Consider the following 27,646-nt stretch of genomic DNA (forward strand, 5'->3'; position numbering starts at 1 on the left):
AACTCATCCTGACTGGCCCTTCTCATCTTCAAGTATGTGATGCCCTGCCTTCACTGACAACACCAGATGGGCCAGTAGGTCTCAATCTTGACTGCACACTAGAATCACCAGGAAAAGCATTAGGGAAAAAGATCCCAGTGTTCAGGCTTCTTTCTGAATTAATTGAATCTGAATCTCTAGGGGTGAGATTTAGGCATTAATATTTTTAAAACTCCCCAGTGATGACAATGTGTAGCCAGAGCTGAAAACTCCTGCTGGACACTATGTTGGTGTATTAGCTGTAATCTTAACTGATGTGAGTCACTGAACTGCTGGGGAACTTGATTAAGAAATGGAGTATCCTTTGGGAACACAATGACCACTCAGTAATGTAAGGTAGTAACAAATTGATTGGGCCTTTAGTGTTCTTTCTAGGGAAACACATTCCAAAATTCCACGAATTGTAGAAGACGTGTTCTCTCTTATGAAAGAATATCTCACCAGGTTCATTGAAGGAAAAAAAAGAAGGTGCTGTTTTTGATAAGCCACCAAGTGAATACTACAAGAGAAGTATTAATTCATAACCAAGGTAAAAGTGCTTATAATGCACCTCAAATGTGAGAAGCAATCTTTTCACCATTAAAATGACTCTGACAAAACAATATAGAATATTGAAGTCTAGAAGGAACTCTTTAAGACATGCAACTGTATCATTCTATACCTGAGAAACTCAGGGGCAAGATTGACTAGTCTAACGATGTACTGCTCATGAGGGGTGTTATAAAAACCACTCTTCTCCTCAATCCTAGTCCAGGGATTGTGGGTTTTTTTTTTTTTTTTTTTGTCCTTTTTGAGACCAGCCACACCGCGCTAAGCCAGTGAGCGCTGTGAGCACACCGGTCATCCCTATATAGGATCCGAACCCGCGGCAGGAGCGCTGCTGCACTCCCAGCGCCACACTCTCCCGAGTGCGCCACTGGCTTGGCCCAAGGGATTGTGTTTTTAATGCATGCAAAAGTGTTTCATTTTATGTCTGGCTAATAGTAAATGCTCAGTGAATTGTAGCAACTGGGAGAAGTAATAGTGGTAGTTAGTACTAAGGGTCTCATTAGTAATAATGTCTACAAGTCTGTAATCAGTGTCACAATCACTGCCTTAAAATACTTAGCAAATAAAAACAATTATTTCTTTTGTTGAAGACACTTCATTTGAACTACAGAAAATTTAAGAGTGAAATAATAAAAACAGGAGTAAGTAAGTAAAGGCTTTTAGTCAGAGCTTCAATGAAAACTTAGTATAGCCCTTCACCATTTAACACTGGACATTTTATGTAATTAATCATAAAATATATATAATTTGATCTGACTTCATCTAGAAGACTCTAGAGTATCATTTTCTGATGAAAATACTATTTATGTATATTTAAAGAGTTAAATGTACTTTTACATGTTATTTCATTTAATTTTCACATATAATCAGAAAATATAGATATTATTCCCATTTCTTTACAGTTAAAAAACATAAGCTCAGAGAATGAGCCACTAAAGTGTCTCCTCTAATAAGTGGTAAGGTTAGTATTTCATCCCAGGTTTTCTACTTTTGAGTCCTTCGTTAGGTTACATACTTGAACTGTGTTACTCTAACCTTTTGAATAATTTTTTTTTTTTTTCCTATATAAAGATGACCGGTAAGGGGATCTCAACCCTTGGCTTGGTGTTGTCAGCACCACACTCAGCCAGTGAGCAAACCGGCCATCCCTATATAGGACCCGAACCCGTGGCCTTGGTGTTATCAGCACTGCACTCTCCCGAGTGAGCCATGGGCCGGCCTTAACCTTTTGAATAATTAACTTTACAGAGCTACAGTGTAATACTGTGTCCTTGGCTTTCATCTAGCAAAATGTGAAACACCTTTATTTGGAAATTGCTTTTTGAACACACAGTACCTCATTATGTTGTTCAGCATTTCTTATTTAAAGGGCTTAAAAACAAATTATTCTAAGAGTTCAGAGCAAGGGAAATAGCTATATCACCCAACGAGCCAGGAGTTTCCTTTTGTTAGAACAGGAGAGTTATATGATCTGTTGATTGTCTTTCCTTGCCTTGGCTGCTAGGAAACTCGGTAAAGTTTTTTGTTTGTCTTTTTGTTTGTTTGTTTTTTTCAGCAAAGTTTTATACTCAATAATTCTAGTTTTTCTTAGTCCAAGTCTCTATGGAATACCAACCCCCTGCCCCCCACCCCCAAACCACCACTACCTTTAATACATGACTTTTCAATATTTATTAATCATTCAATTTTATTGTACTGTGATTTTGATAGACATCTGTAGTATTCAATTACTTGGAAGGTGTTTCTCCCTTTTGTGATAATAAAACCCAACACTTCTTGATTACTTCCTTTTACCCATTCTCAGTCCATGTGGTTTGGATGGGATTAGTCTTAGTCCTTTAGAGCCAAAGATAGAAAAATGACCCAGGCCAGGCCAATCAGTGTGTTCTGTTGCCCAGGCCACAGTAATTGGATCAAGAGTGAGCCCACAACATGACATAAGTCAGTTCTATCAAGGCACATTAAAATGCTATTCATAGCTTGAGTTTGAAGTGGGTGTTAACTTTCCACTAGAACGGCCAAGAAAATGGGATAAAAGACTAGAGCTTCTGGCTGAAATCTTGCTCCACAGGAAAGAGTGCTTGAGAATGGAACCAACCCAAAGGAAAGCAGATCTGAGCTAAGAGAGGAAGATAGGGACACCCAGCCCTGCCAACCTCTTTGAATCCCTGGGTCCACTCATGTTTGGTGTGGGCTCTACCTCTGGACTTCAATTACATGGGTCAATAAATTCCCCTTGGGGTGTTAGTCAGTGTGGTTTGAGGTGTCTGGCCCCTGCACCCCAGTGTGCAGTGATTTTATTTTATTTTTTTTTAAACCATTAATTCTATTTAAAAGCAACTGGGACACAAATAGAAATAAAAGCACACCATGTGCAAGGTTTTATACTTAATACAATTAAACAAGACAAGTTTTTGATTATTTGGTAGTTATGTTGGTCATCAACCCATTTTCACAAGGAATAAAATAAAGCAGTATTTACAATTTATTTGTTTTGCTTTTGCTGATTTGGGTAGAACATAGCAAAATTTAAAATATGTTCATTTTTTTCCACTTTGGTAATAAAACTGAGCCATCATGACTAGAATGGTTTTAAATTTCAAATAAATTGATTTTATGAACATTCCCCAATTTAAACAAGAATATTTCAGCTCTTACAGCATCTAGATGCTCAAGTTAAATTCAAAAGGCTCTTCAGGGCCAATTGTATCACTGCTTGGCCTTCTTGATGACTTACATGCATCTCTGATTTCTTTACTGTCAAATGCATAAACCATTTCTATTTAACTTTATTTGTGAACTTTGTTACACTGATTTCTATTATTCAGACTTGGTGCCTCAAGATAGAGGATCATCTCACCCAAGCTCCTCCTGTTGAAAGTTCAAAGTATAGCTTAAAGTGCATTTTATGTATGCATGTGTGGTTCATGGAATTAATTTTAATTCTTTCAGTTATACCTCCCATTATGGACTAAATGTTCCTGTCTCCTCAAACTTTATATGTTGAAGCTGTATCCATCAATGTGATGATATTTGGAGATGTAACCTTTGAGTGGTGTATTAGTCAGGGTTCTCCAGAGAGACACAATCAATAGGATACGTTATAAATATATGAGAGGGGGGCCGACCCCGTGACTCACTCGGGAGAGTGTGGCACTGGGAGTGCAGCAGCGCTCCTGCCGCGGGTTCCGATCCTATATAGGGATGGCCGGTGCACTCACTGGCTGAGCGCGGTGCGGACGACACCAAGCCAAGGGTTGCAATCCACTTACCGGTCACAAAACAGAAGAAATAATAATAATAAAAATAAATAAATATATGAGAGGTAATTTATTAGGGGAATTAGCTCATGCAATTGTGAAGAAAAGTCCCATGATGGGCCATCTGCAAACTGGATGCCAGTAGTGTGGCTCAGTCCAAGTCCGAAGGCCTCAAAACCAGGGAAGCTGATGGTGTCCTTGGTGTAAGTCCTGGAAATCAAAAGCTACAGAGTCTCAAGCTGTGATGTCCACGGACAGGAGAGAAGAGTGTATCCCAGCTCCGGAAGATAGAGAACTTCACTTTTTTTCTGTCTTTTATTCTCTCTGGGCCCCCAGTGGATTGGATAGTTCCCACCCACATTGAGCCTGGGTCTTTCCCACCCAGTCCATTCAGGCTCTCATAGTATCTCTGCTGGAAACACTCTCATGGACACCCCTAAAAAGATAGCTTTTCCAAGTTTCTCAGCATTCCTTAATCTAATCAAGTTGACACCCAGAATTGACCTTCACAGATGACAATTAGGGTTAGATTACATCATGATAGTTGGCCCTCATGATGACATTAGTGGTTTGATAAGAAGAGGGGGGGGGGGGGGAGAAAGCTCTCTACCACATGAGAACACAGCCAGAAGGCAACTGTCTGCAAGCCAGGAAAAGAGCCCTCACCAAACATGGAATTTGCCAGCACCTTAATTGTAGACTTCCCAGCTGTGGGAAATAGATTTCTGTTGTTTAAGCACCCAATCTATGGCAAGACTAAACTGACTAAGACACCTCCTATGTATGTTTCCAGTCTAACTGTCCTCGAGTAAATTGTGGAATCTTTTTTATATGCTAAATATAGCAGGTTAGAAAAAAAAAATCTGCTAAAATCATGATAAATAACCAACGTTATGAAGTTGTATTTTACCTCCATGATGCAATGAAGATTTCTCATTAAAAGACAAATCTTCTCTTTCAAAAGTTTGAATAGGAGAGTTCTTTAAAAATAATTTTATCTGGGCCAGCCTGTGGCTCACTCGGGAGAGTGCGGTGCTGATAACACCAAGGCCACGGGTTTGAATCCTATATAGCATTGGCTGGTTCACTCACTGGCTGAACGTGGTGCTGACAACACCAAGCCAAGGGTTAAGATCCCCTTACCGGTCATCTTTTAAGAAAAAATAATAATAATTTTATCTGGCTACATATAGGTTGACAAAGATACATAAATCTAAGAAAAGTGTTTGGCTTTTATCCCGTAGTATTTTCATTTGAAGATGAATTGAATACATTTTAATTCATACACAACTCTGAAGTTTCCTCCTTTTTTCTTCCCTCTTTCTGACAGGCAAACAAAAACATACAGTCTGTTAGCTTTATTAGTATTATTCCTATTTACATTATCTACTTTTTTCCTGGAGGCTGTGATTTGGTGAAAGCACACTGGTATCAGAATTCTAAGACCTACTTTAGGCCTGTCTTATCAGCTAAAAGAGTTGAAGCAAACCGTTTAATTTTTTCCCCCAAGTTTTCCTATCAGTAAAATGAGAACACTAATACCTGCCAAATTTAGCTCCCATGAGTTTTGTGAGGATTACGTGAGTAATTCAGGCAACTGTAATTTGACTTAAGCATAATCAACAAAGATAAACGATCACGTGCCATGCACTGTAAAGGCACTTGGAATTAAATGATAAAAAATATGTTTCTAAAACAGTAACACATTTCTTTGGTCAAGAATCTCACAGTCTGATAGAGAAAGCACACAAACTCGTAACTGTGAGTCCTGTAATGTACTCTCTTTGAGCACTTTGTCCTATTAGTTTTATCACAGATTGTAATGTTTACCTCTTTTTTAATGTCTCTTTTCCTTACAAGGTTATGGACTCCATGTGGGCCTTTTCCATTTTGCTAACTGCTCTATCCACAGTGCCCTCAGCATAATTATTTAGGAACTGGGAGGAAAAAAAATATCTGGGAAGCCACTTGAGAAAGTCAGTGCGATACTATTTCTAAAGCCATTCGATGTTAAGTGGCATTTGCAGTTTACTCCTAAAAGGAGAGGAAACCCCTAACCCTGCATTGTTGCACAACCTGAGAGCTTTTACTTCTTATAATTCCTTGAAAATCAGTTATCTATGTATAATCTTTATCACTGGACCCAATTTTTTTCTGTGCTTTGATTTTACATTAGTAAATAATAAAGTAAGTTACCAGTTTTCAAGTTGTCAGACTAATTTAAGCCTATCAGTAAAATGAGAACACTAATACCTGCCAAATTTAGCTCACATGAGTTTTGTGAGGATTACGTGAGTAATTCAGGCAACTGTAATTTGACTTAAGCATAATCAACAAAGATAAACGATCACGTGCCATGCACTGTAAAGGCACTTGGAATTAAATGATAAAAAATATGTTTCTAAAACAGTAACACATTTCTTTGGTCAAGAATCTCACAGTCTGATAGAGAAAGCACACAAACTCGTAACTGTGAGTCCTGTAATGTACTCTCTTTGAGCACTTTGTCCTATTAGTTTTATCACAGATTGTAATGTTTACCTCTTTTTTAATGTCTCTTTCCTTACAAGGTTATGGACTCCATGTGGGCCCTTTCCATTTTGCTAACTGCTCTATCCACAGTGCCCTCAGCATAATTATTTAGGAACTGGGAGGAAAAAAAATATCTGGGAAGCCACTTGAGAAAGTCAGTGCGATACTATTTCTAAAGCCATTCGATGTTAAGTGGCATTTGCAGTTTACTCCTAAAAGGAGAGGAAACCCCTAACCCTGCATTGTTGCACAACCTGAGAGCTTTTCTTATAATTCCTTGAAAATCAGTTATCTATGTATAATCTTTATCACTGGACCCAATTTTTTTCTGTGCTCTGATTTTACATTAGTAAATAATAAAGTAAGTTACCAGTTTTCAAGTTGTCAGACTAATTTAAATTAAACGGACAACAACGAAAAAGACAGACGAAATTGATCGGCACAACCTTAAGTGTTTCATGGTTAGACACTTTTGATTCATTTCTGGTTTCAAGCTGCAACTTATGCGCTGGTTGTCCTTGCAGTAAAGAAATCAACAGGGTGTGTAATCTTGTTCTACAACCTCCTGCAAATCCCAGGGATGAGCAGAATTCACCAGCTCCAAGGTATCTGAGGCTGGAGTTTGAAGAGAAAATCCTGTCACTGTTGAAGAAATGCCCTTAGCAGGGATTTTTCTGCTGGGTCACTTGTACCTTAGTGATATGGCTGTGTGTTTAATTCTTTTACCAAGGAGAGTTTATGGCAACTGGGATCCTGAAGGAATGCTGAAATTTGGCTGGTATCTGTCATTAATTTTTTTGTTTTCTAAAACCTGATTCCCCAGAAAAGAGAAGCATTTGAAATTATAACTGAAAACAGTTAATGCTGGTTAGATTCATATTCTATATTTAAAAGATATACATTTATAATGTATATTGTGTCTGACAAATTATAAGACAAAATCAGAAGGGTGTTCATCATTTGGAAAAATTTCAGAGATTCTCTAAGTTATTTTTTTCTTTTACTTTCAAGAATGAAAGGAAGGAAGAAGAGATTGTGTTGTTATAAACAGCCCCTTTGACTCTGAAAATCAGCCCAATAGTACATAGCTAAGATTTTCTAGTCATTCTGACCCTGTTTGAGATTATATTGCTTTGTCAGATCAGAGCTTGTCTCAGAGAGCCAGGTGTCAACTTTCCATTTAAAGATTAGGCAGGCAAGAGTCAGTATGTCTGGTTACATAGAACACAATCTGTCCTTCACTGTAGCACCCCACTTGTGCTTTGCAGCAGAAACAGTTTTCCAAGAGATCTCAGAATTGTGCTGATGTGCAGGAAAAAAACCTTCATCTCATTATTTCTTCCCAAGAAGCAGATGCCTCAAAGATAATAAGAAAATAAGAATATCATTAAATTTTCCTAATGGCGTCAACTCACTACTCTCAGGTCTGGTATTTTTCAAATCCCGTTAAAAGCTGGAATCCACGGCTTTTTTTTAGAAACCTTTTCTCCTTCTCCAAAAACACAAAGGAGATTTTTACTATTGTGTACACTGGAATGGTATGTCTCCAAAAGGTTTGAATAGTCATTTATTATTGAAGGATAACCGAATTTCATCACATTGTAACTTTCCTTATGGGGAATTTATACTGTCTTTGAAAGAAAGGGGGTGTGGGGAGAGAAAAGGAAAATTACTAAAATCTCTCAACTGTCTAAGTTTGTCAGGGTAATTTGATCTCTTCCTCTGGGGCACACAGGGAATAGTATTTACTGAGACTAATGTTACCAAGATGGTGAAAATTCCCCCTTGATTTATAGGCTTTCAAATGCTGAAGAAGTAAATGTAAATAGGTAATGCTAACCTTTGTTACTTAGTTACTTAGGAAAGATATACTATATAACTCCTGCTTCGTTTCCTACTAGTCCTCCTTTTCTGCACATATCCTCCTCCACACAAAGTATATTCTAAATTTATAATCAAATTACAGGCATCTGGAGAGCCAGATACTGCAGTAAATTGTTTTCCATAAGTCATGTTGTGATTTTCAAGTGTTGGAAAAGCAAATGCTAAAACTGTAATTTTTAAATGATAGATTACCATTGGAAGCATTAAATTTAGGAGCAACACATACAACCCCAAGCCCTAAACCTGGCGTTTTTGATAAGGCTATTTTTTTTTTTTTGCAAAAATCTGTTTTCTTTTTTACTCGTCTTAACCCACATGATGAGAATATTCTGAAAATGCTTATAAGTTGATGTTACCCTTTAGTTTACTTTAAAAAGGCTAAGAAATGTTGGTATGAATTCAATTCACCATATGTCCACTTAATGATTATTTGGAAACAACGAGGAACAGACCTCCCACAGATGACTCTGTATTACTGGATTTCTTCAAAGCATGGACTCAGAATACAATTTGTTTTAAGCCTGAGAATGGTTAAGAAGCAGGCCCCAAGTAGACTAGTAAATGAATTTTACTCGTCTGTTGGATGGTTACCCAGAAAGATCTTTATTTAAATATATGCAATGAATTATAGCCTTTGATCCCTCTATGTTCAAAGGCATTATACAAGCAATATTAGCAAATGTGGAAGAAAAGGGGTTGCAATTGTGGGTAGAGGTGTGGGAATCTATCATGTAAAATTTGTGTAGCACCAAAGAATCCTGACTCTGGAGAGAAGAGATCAGAGTTCAAGTTTGGAAAATTATTCTTTAAGTTTCAGCATCTTTATTTCTCATATAGTAATATAATAACTATTGCTCTTAGTTCTTGTAAGAATTAAAATAGAAAACATGTAAAAAAAAGTGATTTATAAAGCAAAAAGCATTATATAAATGGGATACATTATTATTATTATTATTATTATTATTATTATTATTATTTTATTTATCAATATATTATTTGAATTACACAGCAGAAAAGTTCTGAGACAAATAGGTTTTTTTATTTTGTATTTTTTTGGGGGGGATAACTTCAATGATGGGCCAGAATTGGCTCATGCTGGTTTTTACTGGCTTGTGAGAGCTGATAAACTTTCAGGAATTATGTGAGCTGGTTGACATCAATGACGGTAGCTTGAAATCAGCCATGGGGGTGGGGGTGTTTACACCATGGAAACTGGCAAATACTAGGGTTAGGATTTGTCCCTCTTCCGCTTCTCCCTCCCCAAAACCAGTTGACATCAGTGGGTACTTTATTCTGTTTGCTTAGATATTGTTCCAGTAATCCGTTGCTAGTAACAAAACCACTCCAGAATCTAGCAGCTTAATAAAACAGCTACCATTTATTATATCCCACAATCTGTGCGGTGACAGGTCTCAGCTGAGTGATTCTTCTGTTACATGTTGTGTCAGCTAGGGCTGCGGTCATCCAGAGACTTGACTGAACTGAAATATCCAAGACTCCTTAATCTCAGGGCTAGTAGTTGATGCTGGCTGTTGGCTGGGAGCTTGCCTGAGGCTGTCTTTAGGAGCACCTAGGTTCTGCTTTACCTGGTACCTCATATGACGTGGGCTTCTTACAATATTAAATCTGGGTTTCCAAGTGAGAGTATTCCAGCTGTGAAGACGGAAGCTACGGATCTCTCAAGGCTCAGTCTTAAAAGTTACACAGTGTTACTTCCATCACATTCTCTTGATCAAAATAAGTCACTGGCAAAGAAATTGCTACCATGTTTAATTTATCACAGATATCATGATATCCAAATTCATAGAAACCTGAGTTTTCATTAAATTAAGGATGCCAATATTTTTAAGGATTCCTTCCCATAACTTATTCGTTAACTGGAAGTAAATTTTATTTCATTATGCTACATATTTTGCCAAGCTTAACTTTCCTTTAGTCTTGGTGTTTCACCTATGCAACTGGCTAAATTTAGAGACCTATTGAAGACTTACTGAAAATAGAATTTTTGAAAAATGTACTAAATATCCTCTAAAGTGTTTTGAAGAATGAAAGAAACAAATCATAAGCCTAATCAAGTACTGAGTGTCTGGGTGATTCAAATTTGTAAGGCTACAAAAGGCAGTCTCACAGGCACTGTGATATAGAAAAGCTGGGTTAGATGTAGACTGGAATTCTACAGCACCGTCAAGGCCCTGTTGGTCAATAAACATCACAAGAAGAGCAAAGGATATGGGAAATGTGTCAGTTAGGATGCTCTTTGCTATAAAACACAGAAAATCTAATTAAAAGAGATTATCATCTCACATAATAAGATGACTTGAGTTTGGTGGTTGCAGGGCTGCTTAATTTAATAGCTCTGTCATGTCAAGGGTTGTGAGTCTGCTTCCTTCTTTTTTCCTTTGAGCATTCCCCCTCACAGTGGGTGGTACTACATTGTATCACCCAGATCCAAACACTGTATTCTCTCACATGGCAAATTCTAAAGGCAGAGCAGATAGATGATCAGGTCGGGAATAGGAGTGGTGATCACGTCTTTCCCATCTCTCTCTCTCTCTCTCTCTCTCTCTCTCTGGGAAGAAAAATCTTCTTCAGATACCACTTAAACCAAATTTCTTCTTACAACTCCTTGATTGGAGCTGGGTTTCTTACCCATCCTTCAACCAATCACCCACAAAGGCAAATGGATTAACCATGGTGCAGCTCACCAATCTCCAGGAACTCTGTGGGAGGCTCGGTCCTTATTGAACACATCATTATCTGATATCTGGACAAAACTGGAGTTGTCCTGGGAAGGAAGAAGGGGAATATGACTACTGGGGCAATCAACAGTGTTTGCCAGGTTTATTCTTAAAATGTCAGCATGGTTCTGTGGGATTAATGCATCCAGTACCACTTTTCATGAGTTAGGAGTGCAAAAACATGGTGCAGACCCAAGAGCTAGGTGTAGGGCTCTAAAGAAATAGGCTGTGGTTCAGCCTAGGCAGAGAATTGAAAAATAGCAAAAAGTAACTTAGATTTACTGAGCACCTTCTATGGACCAACCACCAATCTAGGTACCCTCCCACCCCACCCAATATCATATTTAATACTCAAAACTGTTGAGAGTTATTGGAGCTAGAACTTAAAACTGATGTCTTTGTAACTCCAAGGATGGCCTATCTCAACACCATGTTAATGAGCAGCTATTTCATGTTCCACCTTTTGGTAAACAACCCTGTTTCCCTGTTTATCTTCCCAACATTCTTACCTTCTCAACCATCTCCACATGACTGTTGAAAGGGAGGGAGGCAGTGAGTCATAAGACCCAGAAGCCTTCAAACTTTCTAATATATCCCAATTTACCCTCTCAAAGTTCTGCACTGAGGGAATAATGAGAAAAGCAAAAAAAAAAAAAAAAAAAAAAAACGTCATATGAACAATGGTGACAGCACATTGTGGTCTTTTATTTAATGTCACTGACCTCATCAATTTGACCAATTTAAGATGGACTGGTGGTTGGATGCATCAATATCAAGGGTGAATACCCTGAATACTCCGATTAAAACTTGAATTGGTTTTGAGATTCAGAATTATTTCGATATTGGATATTTTCACAGTTAATGGTACTGAAAGACCTCACTGCATAAATGCTTTGACCTCAGAAATTTGGTGAGCTATAGAAGGAGATTACCTGTATGTCCTTATCCTTTCTAGCCATCTGATGGAGAAAGTGGATGATTGACCTCTGCTATAGAGGACATTTCAGCAAGAAAACAGTCATTAAACTCCTCAGATAGCTTTTCCAACTAGGCAGCCTAGTTTACGAAAGATTACTACATTTTCCTCTGAATCTTCATGAGGCCACTATATATAGGCTCCTCTCTGGGAAAAATTTTCAAGAGGAACTTATTCTTGGAGGCTTTCTTATGGGGTGAAGTTAGCTAGAGATCAATTTGGGTAGGATATTTTCAGCCCATAGATTAGATTGTTTATAGGCCCACAACACATTGCCCTCTGTTAAATAGAGTGAGACAAACTCGCATCACTCCATATAACATTTTCTAACATACAATGCTACTTTTTTGACATATAAGCTATTTTGTAGGATGGCAAGCTTCCAGAGGGCAATTATGGAGTAATTCAGGCAATTACTCAGATCTTCTAATTCCCAAATTTTTAATATTTGTTTTATTAAAATATTTTGCAAATGGCCACATAATGGTCTAGATTTTATAGCTTTCATCCTAAAAACGATGCCATTTAGAATGTGGTTCAATTTTAGGCATGCATAAGAGGTATCATTAATAGTGTGCATGCTCTCTCTCTCTGGCTCTCTTTCTCTCTTTTAGCAATTTCTTGTTTAATTAAAAGAGATCAGAAACTTGGGATAATGGACAGGAAAACAAAAGAACAGCAACAAGCAAAACTCCTCAATGGTGCCTTTATCCTAGTTTCTCTTGGCACAAAACATTTCAATGAGTGGCAAGCATTTCCCCAGGGAGATCACCCAACCAACAGCTTGAAAAACTAGTGCTTTTAGAAGAAGCCTCTGGTTATGAGAGTAAATTGAGGTGAATACCCGGATGCTTATTTGGCCAGATTCTGTGTTGCCTTCGTCAAATGGCAACAGCAAAATATGGAAGAAAAACGCATTTTTTTAAAAAAGAAAAGCAGCCAAACAAAAACACATTGCATGGACTATAGTAGTCCTTAGGTTCTGGTAAATTAGGGCAGTTGTCCCCAGTGCCTATGTGTGGGGTGCGTGTGTGGCACAGGGTGCATGTTGGGAAGGGGGAGGGAGCCATAGTGCAGCTGGGCATCTGGAGAGGAAAATTCCTCCAGCTGTTGCAGAACAAGAGTAGGGTCTAATTCATACACAATGCAGGCAGTCAGTTCCGCATGCCCATGCATATTATCAGACATATATGTCACAGAGGGAACAAATAGTCATTTTCAGCTTCAAGTTCTCCTAGGAGGAGTAAAATGAAAGGCTCTTTTGTTCTTTTGTGCACCTTAAAGGTGGGTCTGGAACTAGGTTAGCAGGTAGGGCCTTGAGAGAAACCCTGGCTCCCCCTCTTTGACCAGTCTGGAGGGAAACGTTTTGAAGCATATGTTAATGAAGTATATACCTGATTATTAAGTCACTTCCATGGGAAGCATAAACTCTCTCTGCTTAATTTCTCTTAGGATTGCATGCACAATGCCATCAGAAAAAAATGCATCTTAAGCCTTTTCATCAACTACTCTTTCTATTCAATCTCCGTCAGCCATCATTATCAGGAAGAAATTAATTTCCTGCTTTGGTGAGGAAAGTTTTAGCTTCCAAAATAGACCAGACTTTCCTTCCTGCTCTATCTTTTTAACCGCGTTTCCTTTGGACCTTACAGAGAAGAAATTCTGTAATGATAAAGGCATGTGAGTATAAAACTTATTTCCAAGCTAAACCCTGCCTACCATCTTTCACTGAGTTACCAATTGCATGGTGATATGTTAGAGAGATATCTAAAGAAAATCAGAAAGCTTCACAGTGTACAAATTTACCAAGCCCATAAGCTGTGAATACATATGATGTATCTACATGGTAATATCGATTAGCATCCCTCCCTCATGCTTCCCGTTCTAGAATCCTTCCTCCTAGTTGCTTCTGTCTCCAGGGTATAGTAGAGATAAACGTGTTGCATTGTAACTCTGATCCCGGGTAGGGGTGATTGGTTCAGGGTTGGCTAATTAAGTGGGATTTTTTTTTCTTTGGGACAAAGTAAGCCAACCCTGCTATTCAGAACCATAAAGTTTGAAAGATATTGGCTGTAATGTATTCCACATGTGGCAAAAACTGGTCTGTGCTAATAGAAAGGACAATTCTGACAGTTTTGTTGTCTACGATCTCATTTTTTTTTTTTCTGAGGTATTCATATTTTCTTCTTGGGTTCCATAAAACATCTCGGTATCCTCATTTACAAAAAGTTATCTTCTGTATCTATACTAATATAATTTGGGTCTCTGCCACTTGCTGGGGAAAGTGTCTTGAGTAATATAGCAGCTGTTATTCAAAAGAAAGTCAAAATTTTGCCCCTGGTGAGGGTCTACGTTCCTCACTACGAAGAGAAGTCAGCAACTTGGCTTAGTAAAAAGAAAGCTGGATTTAGTGACAAAAGTTGTTTTAAACTCCTCTTTTGTCATTTTACTATGTGCCCTTGTTAGGTAAATCACTTAGCCTCTCTGATAATATTATCTCCCTTGTAGTATTTTTTTTTTTTTTTAGGTTTAGAAATAGCACAAGTAAAGCAGCAAGCATAGCTACCCAAAGAAAGGTAACTAAACTCTAAAAATAGCTATTGCAATTACTTAAAAAGAACTTTACAAAGTGTAAAACTGCAAAGCAAAGTCAGAGGTTATTTGGCTTATTTCTTCTTTGCTCCTCTCCCTACTCTCCCGTTTCTTCCTTCTATATCTTTTTCTTCCTTCTTTTCTAGTTTATTTCCCTTTTAGAGAACCAGAGATGGTACTGGAGTTCAAGTATCCACTCATACGAAGCTAGGAGTCAGCTCCAGGGTTTGTGTTGAACCCCCTTTGAGCACACGTTCTTGCCAGAACAACTTTCTCAATTGTTTCGGACCCACAGCTTCTGGGTTCAGGAATTTCAACATGACCCTCTGTCTTAGGTTGGGGTTTCAGGATTCAGAGGTAGAGATGTGCACACAAGTGGTTAACTGGGGAGTGCTTGTGGGAGCAACACCGTGGGTTAGCCAGCAAGCCAGCAACAGGATGGGACAGAGGAGGAAGTTAATCTGTGAAGCAGGTGTCCCTGGGGCCTCAGCCCATCCCCTGCACAGGGAGCTCTGGAATTGAGGTGACCCTTGCAAGTTGTCCCAAATAGAGGCAAGGTGGCCAGGCCTTTGTGCCATTGCATCTGGGACAAATCATGGCATGCAGGTTACTCCCAGGAGAGGATGTAACCTGGGTTGAGGCTGTTCCCTTCAGCCAAGGGCAACTTTTGGAGAGGGACTCAATTGTGAGCATCGGCAGCCAGCACACCCAGCAGCTGGAAGAAGGAGTCCTGGGTCCTGAAGGGGGTACCTGACCTGTGTGCATCACAGCGTCCACCACTCTCCGACTCAGGAGCATGTCTTCTAATCTGTCACTGTAGTAACTGAGTATGAGCAAAGGGCTCTTCATACAATAGAGGAATCAGCCATACAAAACACTGTAAGAACATATTTTAAAAATATTACTCATTGCTCCCTTAATCTCAGTGTCTGTTGACTTCTGTGATTTGGGAAAAATATTCATCAGTCACAGTCTACTACAAAGAAAATATTCCTTGTGGCAGAAAGTGATAGTAAGACATTACCAATTATAGTCTCATTTCTAGTGTCCAAAAGAGGTGCTAAATTTCATGTTTTGAAGCCTTCTCCTCCATTTTAGGATGGTGCATTTTAAATACCTAGATGAGGTGATCCTAAGAATGTATCCACTAATCTCTATAATCCAATAGGGCACAGAGACAAAAGAGCTGCATTGTCAGCTCAGGCTGGGAAAGGACCCAATGTACTAAAACTCATGAGGCATGAAATTCAAGGCCTTTAAGGGCTGGATATAATGGATTAATAGAAAAGAGAGAATAAACAGAGGACAATTTAAAATTTCACCCTACCTTATTTTGTTTCTTATTCAAAAGAGGATGGCAATTTACTTGTTCATTTTTATCAAGACAGAAATAGCTCTCTTTCGAGGACATCTGAATGATTTCTTACAAGCTTTATTTGGGTCCCAAAGCTGGGACATTTACCCTTAAACATTCTGTTGTGGGATTTGATCCACACTCAGGATTTTGTGGAAGACTCTTCTTTTGAGGACATCTGAATGATTTCTTACAAGCTTTATTTGGGTCCCAAAGCTGGGGCATTTACCCTTAAACATTCTGTTGTGGGATTTGATCCACACTCAGGATTTTGTGGAAGACTCAATTATTCTTTTGTTTTTTGGGCTTCTATGGCAGTAAGAGTCATTGTGTGGCCCTATTTATGTTTTTCAACAATTCTTTTTACTGCCACTGTGTCTATTAGGTTAGGTGATTAAGCTCAGAGTGGGAGGAAATGTTATTTATTAAGTTATTTGACATCTGTTTAAAAAATGTATTGATAGGAAAATTATACCTTTAAGCTAATTGTGTTGATTTACATACTATGGTAGATATCTGGGGGTTTGGATGCCCAGATTTTTTTTCTTTCTCCTGGAGACTTTTAGCCTTCTAATCCCATCCATATAGTTGTACTAACGAATACAAAGATTTTACATTGACCGTGCCCTACGCCTGCCAGAATTCATTTTTCTAAGGATGAGCATTTGACCAAGACTGTGTCAATGTTTTCGGTTCCAGAATATTTTTTTTTATCCCAAGACAACAAACTCAACTGTTCTCAGAATTTAAAAATTAGAATGAGGGCAGAGAAGTCAGATGATCGACGTCAGTGCGATCCTCCAGATGTAAACCTTGGAGACTGTAGGTAGCTTTGGTCCTCACCATGTTTGCAGAGCATGTCATTATGGGAAGAGAAGAGAGAAAGTAATAGCTGGAGTAAGAGGGAGCAGGCAATAGGTAAGTACTGTACGCATTTCCTTTTCTTCTTTTTCTTTTTTGTTTGAAGCTTAAATGAATCACTAAACTTTGCAAAGTTTGACTGGTCAGCCCTTATTTGATTATTTCCAATACCTTAATATTCTTACTATGAATACCTTTTTCTGCTAGCCCAAACTGTGTTTCCATCATCTGTAACTGGATAACAATTACAAGTAATTATGCATGCACATACTATGAACTGAAGCCTCCCTTTCTGTTAGACCAGCAGCAATCAGTTTTTTAGGCTGGCATAACAAATTACTACAAATGTGGTAGTTTAAAACTAACAATTTATTCTCTCAAAATTCTGGAGGTCAGAAGTTGAAAATCAAGACTTTGAAAAAACCAAAAGATGCTTTTCTTGCCACTTCCTGCTTCCAGTGGCTGGAGGCATTCCTTGGCTTGTGGCAGTATAACACCAATTTTTGCCTGCCTCTTATATGCTCTTTTCCTGATCTCTCTGTATCTTCCAAATCTCCTTTCCTTCTCTTATAAGGAACCAGTCATTGGATTGAGGGTAGATTCTCTATATCCAGGATTATTTCACCTTGAAATCCTTAACTATATCCATAAAGACCCTTTTTCCAGATAAATTCACATTTATAGGTTGGTTCCTAATGGGAGTATCTTTTAAGGTGCTACTATTTGACCTATTACAATTGTTTCTCAATAAGGGTGATTTTGCCTTCTTAGGGATATTCAGCTTAGAAAACTTTTTGATTGTCACTACTTGGGTGGGGTGTTGGTAATGACATGCAGGGGATGTAGGCCAAGAAGAAGCCCAACATCCTTCAATGCACAGGACAGTGCCCTACAACAAAGAATTATCTGATCCATAATGTGAGACCTGGAAGAGGCATTTAAACAGGTTTCCCAGGTGAGTCACGTTCAGATAATCCACTAAGTGCCCACTCTCCAGATTTGGAGATCACTGATATGAAGAAAACGCTAAGTTTGGAGAGAGGATTTTAGTTCTCCACTATTTATATGACAGTGAGTAAACTAATTAACCTCTTTGAACATCACTTTTTTCATTCAAATAGTGGTTCTCAAACTTTAGAGTGCTTTGGGATCACCTTGACTGATGCACACTCTCTCAGAGAATCCACCAATCCGTAATAATATAAACTAATGGATGAATAAATAAGTGAAGGAGAAGAGACAGCTCTTCCTTGTAACAGAATGCCAACTACTTCATTGAGAAGGAACTGAAGTTAGAGAATCATCAGTGCATGCTGAAACCAGTGGTAAAAATTTGATAAGGAACAGAATATTTACAGAGTTTCAAAGTATCACCTCACAAATTAATTATTAATTACAAAGTGAAAAATAGTATCTCTAAGTACATAAACCTGGCAGATATCACCTCAACTAAGTGACCAAAGCTAATATCACCAACAAGGGGACAAAGTTACATGATGTGCCTTCTGATATAAACAAGAAGAACGCAATGCCACTTTAGTGATACTCCTGCCAAATATTCATAACCTATATATAAGTATGAAGAACCATCAGACAAATGCAAATAGAAGGGAATTCTACAAAATAACTGGCACATACACTTCAAATATATCAAGAAACACAAAGAAAAACTGAGAAGCTCTTCCAGATTAAAGGAGACTAGAGAGACATGACAATTAAATACAATGCATGACCCTGGATGGAACCATTGATAAAATTTGAACGCACCTACAGATTAGGTAACAGTAGAGTACTAATATTAAACTTCCTAATTTTGATAAGTAAACTGTAGTTATGTAAGATAATTATTATATTTTTAGAAAATCTATGCTGTTATACTTAGGGGTTCAAGGACATAATTTCAGCAATCCAGTCTCAAATGGTTTAGAAAAAGAAAGAATATATCTGTCTATCTATCCATCCTACATACATACATACCTACACGCATCGAGAGAGAGAGAGAGAGAGAGAGAGAGAGAGAGAGAGAGAATAATGAAGCAAATGATGTCAAAATGTAGAAATTCGTTAGCCTGAGTATAGGGGAGATCTTTACGCTATTCTCGCAACTTTTCTCTAAGTTTATGCCAAAAAAAGTTAAAAAATAATAATCCAACTTCCATTCTTTCCCTGATAAATACTGATTGCTATGTGCTTCAAAGAATAAAGATAATAAGAAAAGTAGTAAGAGTAATTGATAGAGTTTAGTTGAAAGAGTTTTTACCTGATTAAAGTTTTTTTGTTTTTTGTTTTTTTTTAACTTTTCTGGGAGGCAATTAGCGCACTCACTATCAGAAGCTGAGTTCATGCACCTGAAAGGAGGGACAGCAAATCCAGTAAAGACAGCTTTGAGGGAAGCCCTTTGTAAATGCCCTAGAGTGTGGTCTCATGCTTTACTGTGCATGACAATCACCTAGGGACCTTGTCAAATGCAGATTCTGATTCGACAGGTCTGGAGTGGGACCTGAGAATCTGCATTTTTAACAAGCTCCCAGGATGCTACTGTTCTGAACCCTATACTTATAAAAATAGTGCTTAGTCTATAGCCAGTGTCATCAGACCTGCCACCTGTTTCTGTAGTTATATTGGAACATCTAGTCATGTCCATTTGTTTATGTATTTTCTATGTCAGAGTTGAGTAGTTGCAACAGAGACTGTATAGCCCATGTACCTTAAATGTTTAAAATGTTTATTATCCAACCCCAAAGGTTTGAGGACCCTTGGTCTGATTTACAATCAGAGTGTCTGAGTCTGTGTTCTGGCTTTGCCACATGTATGAGTATCTGTGTGCCTTGTCAATTAGTTTCTCTGAATCACAATTTCCTGTCTGTAGGGAGGGGATAATACTAGCACATGCTTTGTAGAACTATTGAAGGATTAAGGGAAACAATACATGTAAGGAGCTTAGCCCACAAATGTGTCTAACATACCTGGGGACTGTGTTTCAAGTTTAAATTCCTAGGCTCCACTCCAGAAATTAGATTGAGGAGGTCTGGGGTGGAGCCTGGAAAACTGTTTTTGAAACATGCTTCCCAGAGGATTCTGATGCAAGTGATCCCCAACATCACACTTTGAGGCAAACATCTAGCAAGTGCTCATGTTCCCCAAATATTCATGCTCCCACCCCATTCTTCCTCCTTCCCCTCCTCCCTTTTCTCATTGTCTTTATCCTCCCCAGCTAGTGAAGCTGAGCCTTGCTGCTCTGCGTCATCTCTGACTCCAGGTGCTCCAAATCAACCAGCCCTTATGCCCAAGTTTGTTTTCCAACTTGTCCCCAGGACTCCAGCTTTATTTAGACTTTGTCCCTAACTTAACAATAACTCTCTGGAATAGACATTTTACTCATTTCACGCCCACGACTTCTTTTGGGTGGTTGTGTTTTCTTCTCCTTTGCAGATCATTTTAAGATAGTGTTCTTTTTTTTATTCATTTTTTATTTTTAAAATTTTATTAATATTCTTTTTTACACTCTATGATGTTGTTAAGGAGCAGTTGGGAGGGAGGGGGAGAGGGGAAAGGGTAAGGAAATGGGATGGAAGAAGGATGAAGGAGGAGGGGTGGGATTGAGGCCTGTGGCACCCCCCTCATTCCCATAGGGGAAAGCAGGGGGGCTTCCAGTGGTGGCTTGGTTATTGCCAGGCTGGGTGCAGATGTCAGGGAGGTGTGGCAAAAGTCCTCGCCTCCCACCACCCTAGCCCAGGAACCTGGGTTCCTTCTTGCTGCAGCTCAGTGGTCATCACTGGGCTGGCTGTGGGGGAGGGGGCATGGTCAAGGCCCTCAACCCTCCACCACCGTGGCTCGGGAGAGCCCAGGGAGCTTCCTGCACTGGCTTTGTGGTCATCACTGGGCTGGCTTTGGGTGTCGGGTATGACCAAAGCCTTTGAACCCCCACCACCCCAGCTCGGGTGAGCCCAGGGTGCTTCCTGTGGTGGTTCAGTGGTCATCCTTGGGCTGGTTGTGCTTATTGGGGGGTTGTGGCCGAGGCCCAAGGCCCCCACCCTTGGAACTGGTTGCAGGTGTCAGGGGGCATGGCTGAGGCTTCCAGGGCTCCTCCCTTTCTGGCTTGGTAGCCCAGGGGATTTCCTGTCCTTCTAGGTGTTCTAGGTGTTCTTGGTTGAAATGAGACCTATACTAGTTAATAATGAACTTTGTCTCTGGTTATGGGTACTTTGTTTCTTTCTTTCAGTTCTGTGTTGGATTATTTGCTGTTCCCACCACTTAAACTCTGTGCTAGAACTAATTTGCTGTCCTTTTCTTACTTCTAAAATGGGGGAACTTCCTATGGGGACCAGTACTTGAGCCCTGTGGTTGAGCTGAATTGGTTCTTTGCTGCTGATTCCCTAGGGAAGGCTTTTTGTGCAGCTCAGGTTTTAATAGTTGACTTTATAGGTATTCTGGATCTAGTGAAATTTGGTGTACCTGGTTTGTGTAGAAACACTGGACTGGGCCTGAGTCTTTTCAACAAACTGCACCCCATGCAATTCTATATTCCTGACCAGTCTCCTCTGAATGGTCTGATGCTGATTGGGGAGCAGATCAGCTGTCCTTACTGTGCCACAATGTTCCCCCGGTGGGCCCGTCTCCCCTACCGCATGTGCTGCAAACACTTCCCATGGGACAGGTCATGCTCTGGTCCCTTGCAATGACTCACTGGCCTCTGAGTGACTCCTTTTTTTCAGTTGTTGTGGCTTCCTGCTCCTATGTGAGTCCATGGGAACCCTATCAGTGGTAGTGCTGGTGTAGGGGCCGCCAAAGCCCTCTTCTCTCCTGCCACCTCCAAGCAACTTCGCCCAAGGGGCACAGCTATGGCTTTTGCTGTGGAATATACTATAAAGCATATGTACTTCATAGGGCCTGGTTTTCCAGAGCCTTGCAGTTTCAAATATTGACCTTGCAGAGGACTGGAAATTTTCCTCAGGCTATAAAGTCTTTGGTGTAAGATAAAGATTTGTGGCACAGCAAAGTTGCTGGCTCAAGGACAGACTAGTTACTGATTGAAATGTAAAGATACTGGAAAATTTCTGGAGGGAGAAGGAATGTTTGCTAAGATCAAGCTTGTGTTGATAGGACCACTTAATTGCCTTACTGGAATGTCATCTGGCTTGTTTCACTGAAAGTTACCAGCCTATATTGTTAAACTATAATCCCACCTGTATTCTCTTCCTGTAACTTCCTGGTCTGGAAAACAAATGCAGGAAGAGAACCCCAATTTGGGGTTAATTTTCCCAAGGAAGGGATGCCTCTTGCTTGAGGGTTCCGGGAAAGTTAACCACTTCGGGGCTTCTCACTGCTCAGAAGAGATGGGCTTTGAATAATCCATTGCAGCTCTGTCAACCAGGGGAAGTGGGGTGACAAATCTGTGGGGGCAAAGCAACATTTTGCCAGCTCCTGCTCTGCACACTCAGCAGCTCCAGCCTGGAAGTGGCTGGGGCTCTAAATGGTCAGAGCAGTTTTAACTTTCTCTCATTATGGCTTCTTCCACCTTCATGAACTCCACAGGTCTCTCCTCCTCTTCCCTTGAGCTCTAGCAGCCCCAGCTTGGCTGTCGTTGCTTTTTGATAGCTGTAAATTGGTTGATTTGTGGGAGAGTGTGATGCTGGGGACCATCTATTCCACCATTCTGACCGAAGTCCTCAAGATGGTGTCCTGCAAGTTCAACCCAGCTGTGACCTAAACTCATCCTTCAGATGAGGTTTGACCATCATTTAGGTGGAAGAAACTGGAGAGGACCATGGAGTGTGGGTAAGTGGTTCTTATTGCTATTGCCTGAGAACACTTGATGGAACAACTGATTATCTGGTACACAAGGTGATCTCAGAAGGTTATTATGGTTCTAAACATATGGCCCTTCCTTTGAAAATACTTTGCCCTAGAAATATTAGGTTCAAAGTTTTTTTTTTTTTGTTTGTTTGTTTGTTTTGAAAATCAACGTCATTCGTATCCTACATCATAATATATATTCACAAATTTAACAGTGGACTTTGTAAAAGATGTTTCAACTACCACTTCCCCCTACCCATGTGTCTACACACACTAAGAAAGAAAACCTCACTGAGTTAAATAGATTTTAGCATTTCTGAAGAAAGCTGTAAAATGAATATAAAAAGTTTTAATATTACCAGTTTAAACCTCTCAGGATTTCTTAAGAATGTTTTTTTATCTGTCAAGAATTCAGCAGTGTCTAATAATTTTTCATTTTGTACCAGTAATTAGCTTAGTAGTTAGCAAAACCAGACACTGAATCTTTTTGAATATCCTCAAATTGACCTCTGACATCCCAATTATTGAAGGAATAAAAGGTGTAATTTCTAAAGATATAGAGAGCTAGTTTTTTAGCTAATTGAAAGTTATGTTTTAATATCTTTTTTACAATTCCAAATTTCTCATCTAGATCTACCTATGACCGCTGATTAAAACTCATAGTGTTTTTTTTTTTTATATAAGCTACATCAGATGGAATACTGTGCTTAACAAGTCTCAGATATTTTGCAAATACTTTCAGGTTTTTTTCTGTAAAAGGTAAAGGAAAAGGAAGAGAAGAGTCATATTTATCTCATCTTATTTCTAGTCCTATAGAATGTCATTGTTTTGTTTAAGAAATTGAGGCTGTTACTATGCATACAAACTAGTTTGACTGAACTTCACTTAAGCAGAAACAGTTACATTTGGTTATGAGTTTTATGTTTTATTGTTCCTCTTTTGCACAAGATGTGGTTGTTTAATTTTTTTTAATCACTTTCTAGCCGCATGTTGAATTATAAATTATTTTCCTTTTTCTGGCCTGTCTGTGCTCCCGTTTCCACCTCATTCTATGGGTATAGGGCATATTAGGGTATTAACAAAGGCACAAAAACGAAAAGTTGAAAAAATAGAGAGAGTTATGTCAGAAATGATGAGAGCACGAAGAAAAGATTTGTTTTCTATTTGCACATCTTTTTTTTGAAAAACCACAAGAACCCAAATATGAATAAAAATTTTAAAAAGAACCAATTCTTTCTAATCTAAGAGTAAAATTTGGTATCATAGCAATGATACCACTAATCAATCACTTTTTGCTAAGCATGTGCTAAACAATTTATTCACTTTTTTATTTATTAAAAAATTTTATTGAGCCCTACTTTATGCACTGTCTCAATCCCAAGGAGCTGAGGATTAAACAAAAAAAAAATTTTTTTCCCCATGAGAGAAGGCATTCTAATCTTGGAAGACAGACACTAAGCAATGAAACAAATACACAGTATGTTAAATGCAATAATAAGGGGAATGGAGAGAGAGGGGATTGGGGTACCATCTTAGATAGGCTATTCAAGGAAAACTTTAATAAGCTGGAGTTTGAACATAGACCTGAAGGAAGTCAGAGAGTGAGTCCTGAAAATATGTAGGAGGCAGAGTGTTCCAGGCAGAAGGATGAGTGAACGCAGAAGTCCTGAGGCAGAATGTATTCTAGGGACAGTGTGGCAGCCAATGGGACTGAGCAAGGGGGAGCATGGTAGGCAACAAAACAACAAGTTGGTGTGGGGTAGAACATATAAAGCCTTAAGATCTTGATAAGGACATTGGAATAATCAAGAGAGATGAAAATGTGTTGGAAGTCTTTGAGCATAGAAGGATCATAATCTGAATTATGTTTTAAAAGGATCATCAGGTCGATATTTCGTGAAGAAACTGTGGGAGCACAAAGGTAAAAGCAGAAATACCAATTAGAAAATGCTTTCAATTCATGTCCAGGTTGAGGATGGCAGAGATTGGCTAGCTATTTATCAAATCCATTTCCTCTTTCTCTCCGGCACATAGCTAGACTCTATTCCTCAGGCTCCTTTATAGTTAGATATGACAGAATTCTGTCTAATATAGTGTGAGTAAGAGTGATGTATGCCATCTCCAGGCCTGGCCTGCAAAACCTCCCCTGTGCAGCCCTCCATGCTCTTTCCCTTCTGCAGCTTTAGATGCCAACATTGAAGGTGTTCAACCACAGGACGTAGGACACTGGTTCCCCGAGTCACCACTTGGATGATAGCTACCCATTGATCAAGAGTAAAAAACAAACTTCTTTGTTTTTAAACCACTGAGATATTCTGATACAGCATCTACAATTGCCTTAACTATGAAGTGACGAACACTTTCGGGGTGAAGATGGTGATTAGTCAGACTCTACATATATTTAGCAGAGCAACAGGATTTCTCAAGAATTGGATGTGTTATTCCATATAAATATCTGGATAGTTTTTTCCATTTCAGAGAAAAATGTCATTGGAATTTTGATGGGGATTGCATTGAATTTGTATATCACTTTGGGTAGTATGGACATTTCCACAATGTTGGTTCTTCCAATCCTACAGCAGGGGATATCTTTCCATCTTCTTGTGTCCTCTTTAATTTCTCTCAGCAATGGTTTGTAGTTCTTATTATAGAGATTTTTCACATTCTTGGTTAACTCTATTCCTAAGTATTTTATTTTCTGGTGGCTATTGTAAATGGACAAGCTTTCTTGATTTCTCTTTCTGCATGTTCACTATTGGAGAATAGAAATGCTACTGATTTTTGTGTGTTGATTTTGTATCCTGCAACTTTGCTGAAATCATTTATCAACTCCAAGAGTTATTTTGTACAGGCTTTAGGCTGTTCAATATATAGGATCATGTCATCTGCAAACAGGGACAGTTTTACTTCATCTTTTCCAATCTGGGTGCCCTTTATTTCCTTGGAATAACAAAAGACCATGCATAGCCAAAGCAATTCTAAGCAAAAAAAATAAAGCTGGAGGCATAGCACTATCTGACTTTAAACTACACAACAAAGCTATAATAACCAAAACAGCATGGTACTGGCATAAAAATAGACACACTGATCAATGTAATAGAAAAGAGAATCCAGAAATCAACCCACACACCTACAGCCATCTGATCTTTTGACAAAGGTACCAAGCCTATACACTGGGGCAGAGATTGCCTCTTTAGCAAATGGTGCTGGGATAACTGGATATCCATACGCAGGAGAATAAAACTAAACCCATACCTCTTGCTATACAGTAAAATCAACTCAAAATGGATTAAAGAATTAAATATACACCCCGAAACAATAAAACTTCTTAAAGAAAACATAGGAGAAACACTTCAGGAAGTAGGATTGGGCACAGTCTTCATGAATATGACCCCAAAAGCATGGGCAACCAAAGGAAACATAAACAAATGGGATTATATCAAACTAAAAAGCTTCTGCACAGCAAAAGAAACAATTAACAGAGTTAAAAGACAACCAACAGAGTGGGAGAAAATATATGCAAAATATACATCTGACAAAGGATTAATATCCAGAATATACAAGGAACTGAAACAACTTTATTTTTTTAAATTAATTAATTTATTTTTTTTAAAAGATGACCGGTTAGGGGATCTTAACCCTTGACTTGACGTTGTCAGCACCATGCTCACCCAGTGAGCAACCGGCCATCCCTATATGGAATCCAAACCCATGGCCTTGGTGTTATCAGCACCACACTCTCCCAAGTGAGCCACAGGCCGGCCCTGAAACAACTTTACAGCATCAAAAAAGTAACCCAATTAAAAAATGGGCAAAAGAGCTAAATAGGCATTTCTCAAAGGAAGATATACAAATGGCCAACAGACACATGAAAAAATGCTCAACATCACTCAGCATTCAGGAAATGCAAATCAAAACCACACTGAGATACCATCTCACTCCAGTTAGGATGGCTAATATCTAAAAGACTGTGAATGATAAATGCTGGCAAGGTTTCAGAGAAAAACGAACTCTCATACATTGTTGGTGGGGCTGCAAAATGGTGCAGCCTCTATGGAAAATGGTATGGACGTTCCTCAAACAATTGCAGATAGATCTACCATATGACCCTGCTAGCCTGCTGCTGGGAATAAACCCAGAGGAATGGAAATCATCAAATCGAAGGTATACCTGTTCCCCAATGTTCATTGCAGCACTCTTTATGCAGCCCAAATGTCCAGCATCAGATAAGTGGATACAGAAAATGTGGTATATCTACACAATGGAATACTACTCTGCTATAGGAAAGAATGAAATACTTCCATTTGCAGCAACATGGATGGACCTAGAGAGAATTATATTAAGTGAAACAAGTCAGGCACAGAAAGAGAAATATCACATGTTCTCACTTATTTGTGGGAGCTAAAAATAAGCAAATAAATACACAAATAAACTGGAGGGGGAGGGAAGAAGACACAACAATTATGATTACTTGAAGTTGATATGACAAGTGAACAGATGTGAGGTTGTTGGGAGGCAGGGGAAAGAAGAAGGCAGGAGGGAGGGAGGTTTCGGTAATTGGCCACAATAATCAACCACATTGTATATTGACAAAATAAAATAAATTTTTTTAAAAAAGGGATCTTTGGAACTGTTTATAAAATAAAGGTTTTACTAGGCTTAAAAAAAAAGAATTGGATAGGGTATAGAAGTGAGAGAGGAGCATCAGATGATCTCAGTGTTTTTGTCTTGAACATTTGGAGGAAGGAGCTGCCATTTATTGAAATGGGAAGATTAGAAGAAGAATAGTTCTGGAGGGCAGAAAATAAGGTGTATAATTTTGGACACGTTAATATTGAGATGCCTGATGTTATCTTTATAACTATCCCATCATGTAAATATTACTATCTTATTTTTCAGATGAGGAAATAAGAGGTTTGGCAAGGCAAAATGATTTTCTCAAGGGAATAAGTTTTAGGACTGGAATTTTAATCCAAGTCTCTGTGACTCAGCACCCGAGTTAAGCTCTTAACCACTGCAGTAAATGCCCTTTCCCAGAATGTACCAGGAGAGCAAATGTACCCAA

This window comes from Galeopterus variegatus, unplaced genomic scaffold (assembly GCF_000696425.1).
Source record: "Galeopterus variegatus unplaced genomic scaffold, G_variegatus-3.0.2 Scaffold3769, whole genome shotgun sequence".
NCBI lineage: Eukaryota > Metazoa > Chordata > Mammalia > Dermoptera > Cynocephalidae > Galeopterus > Galeopterus variegatus.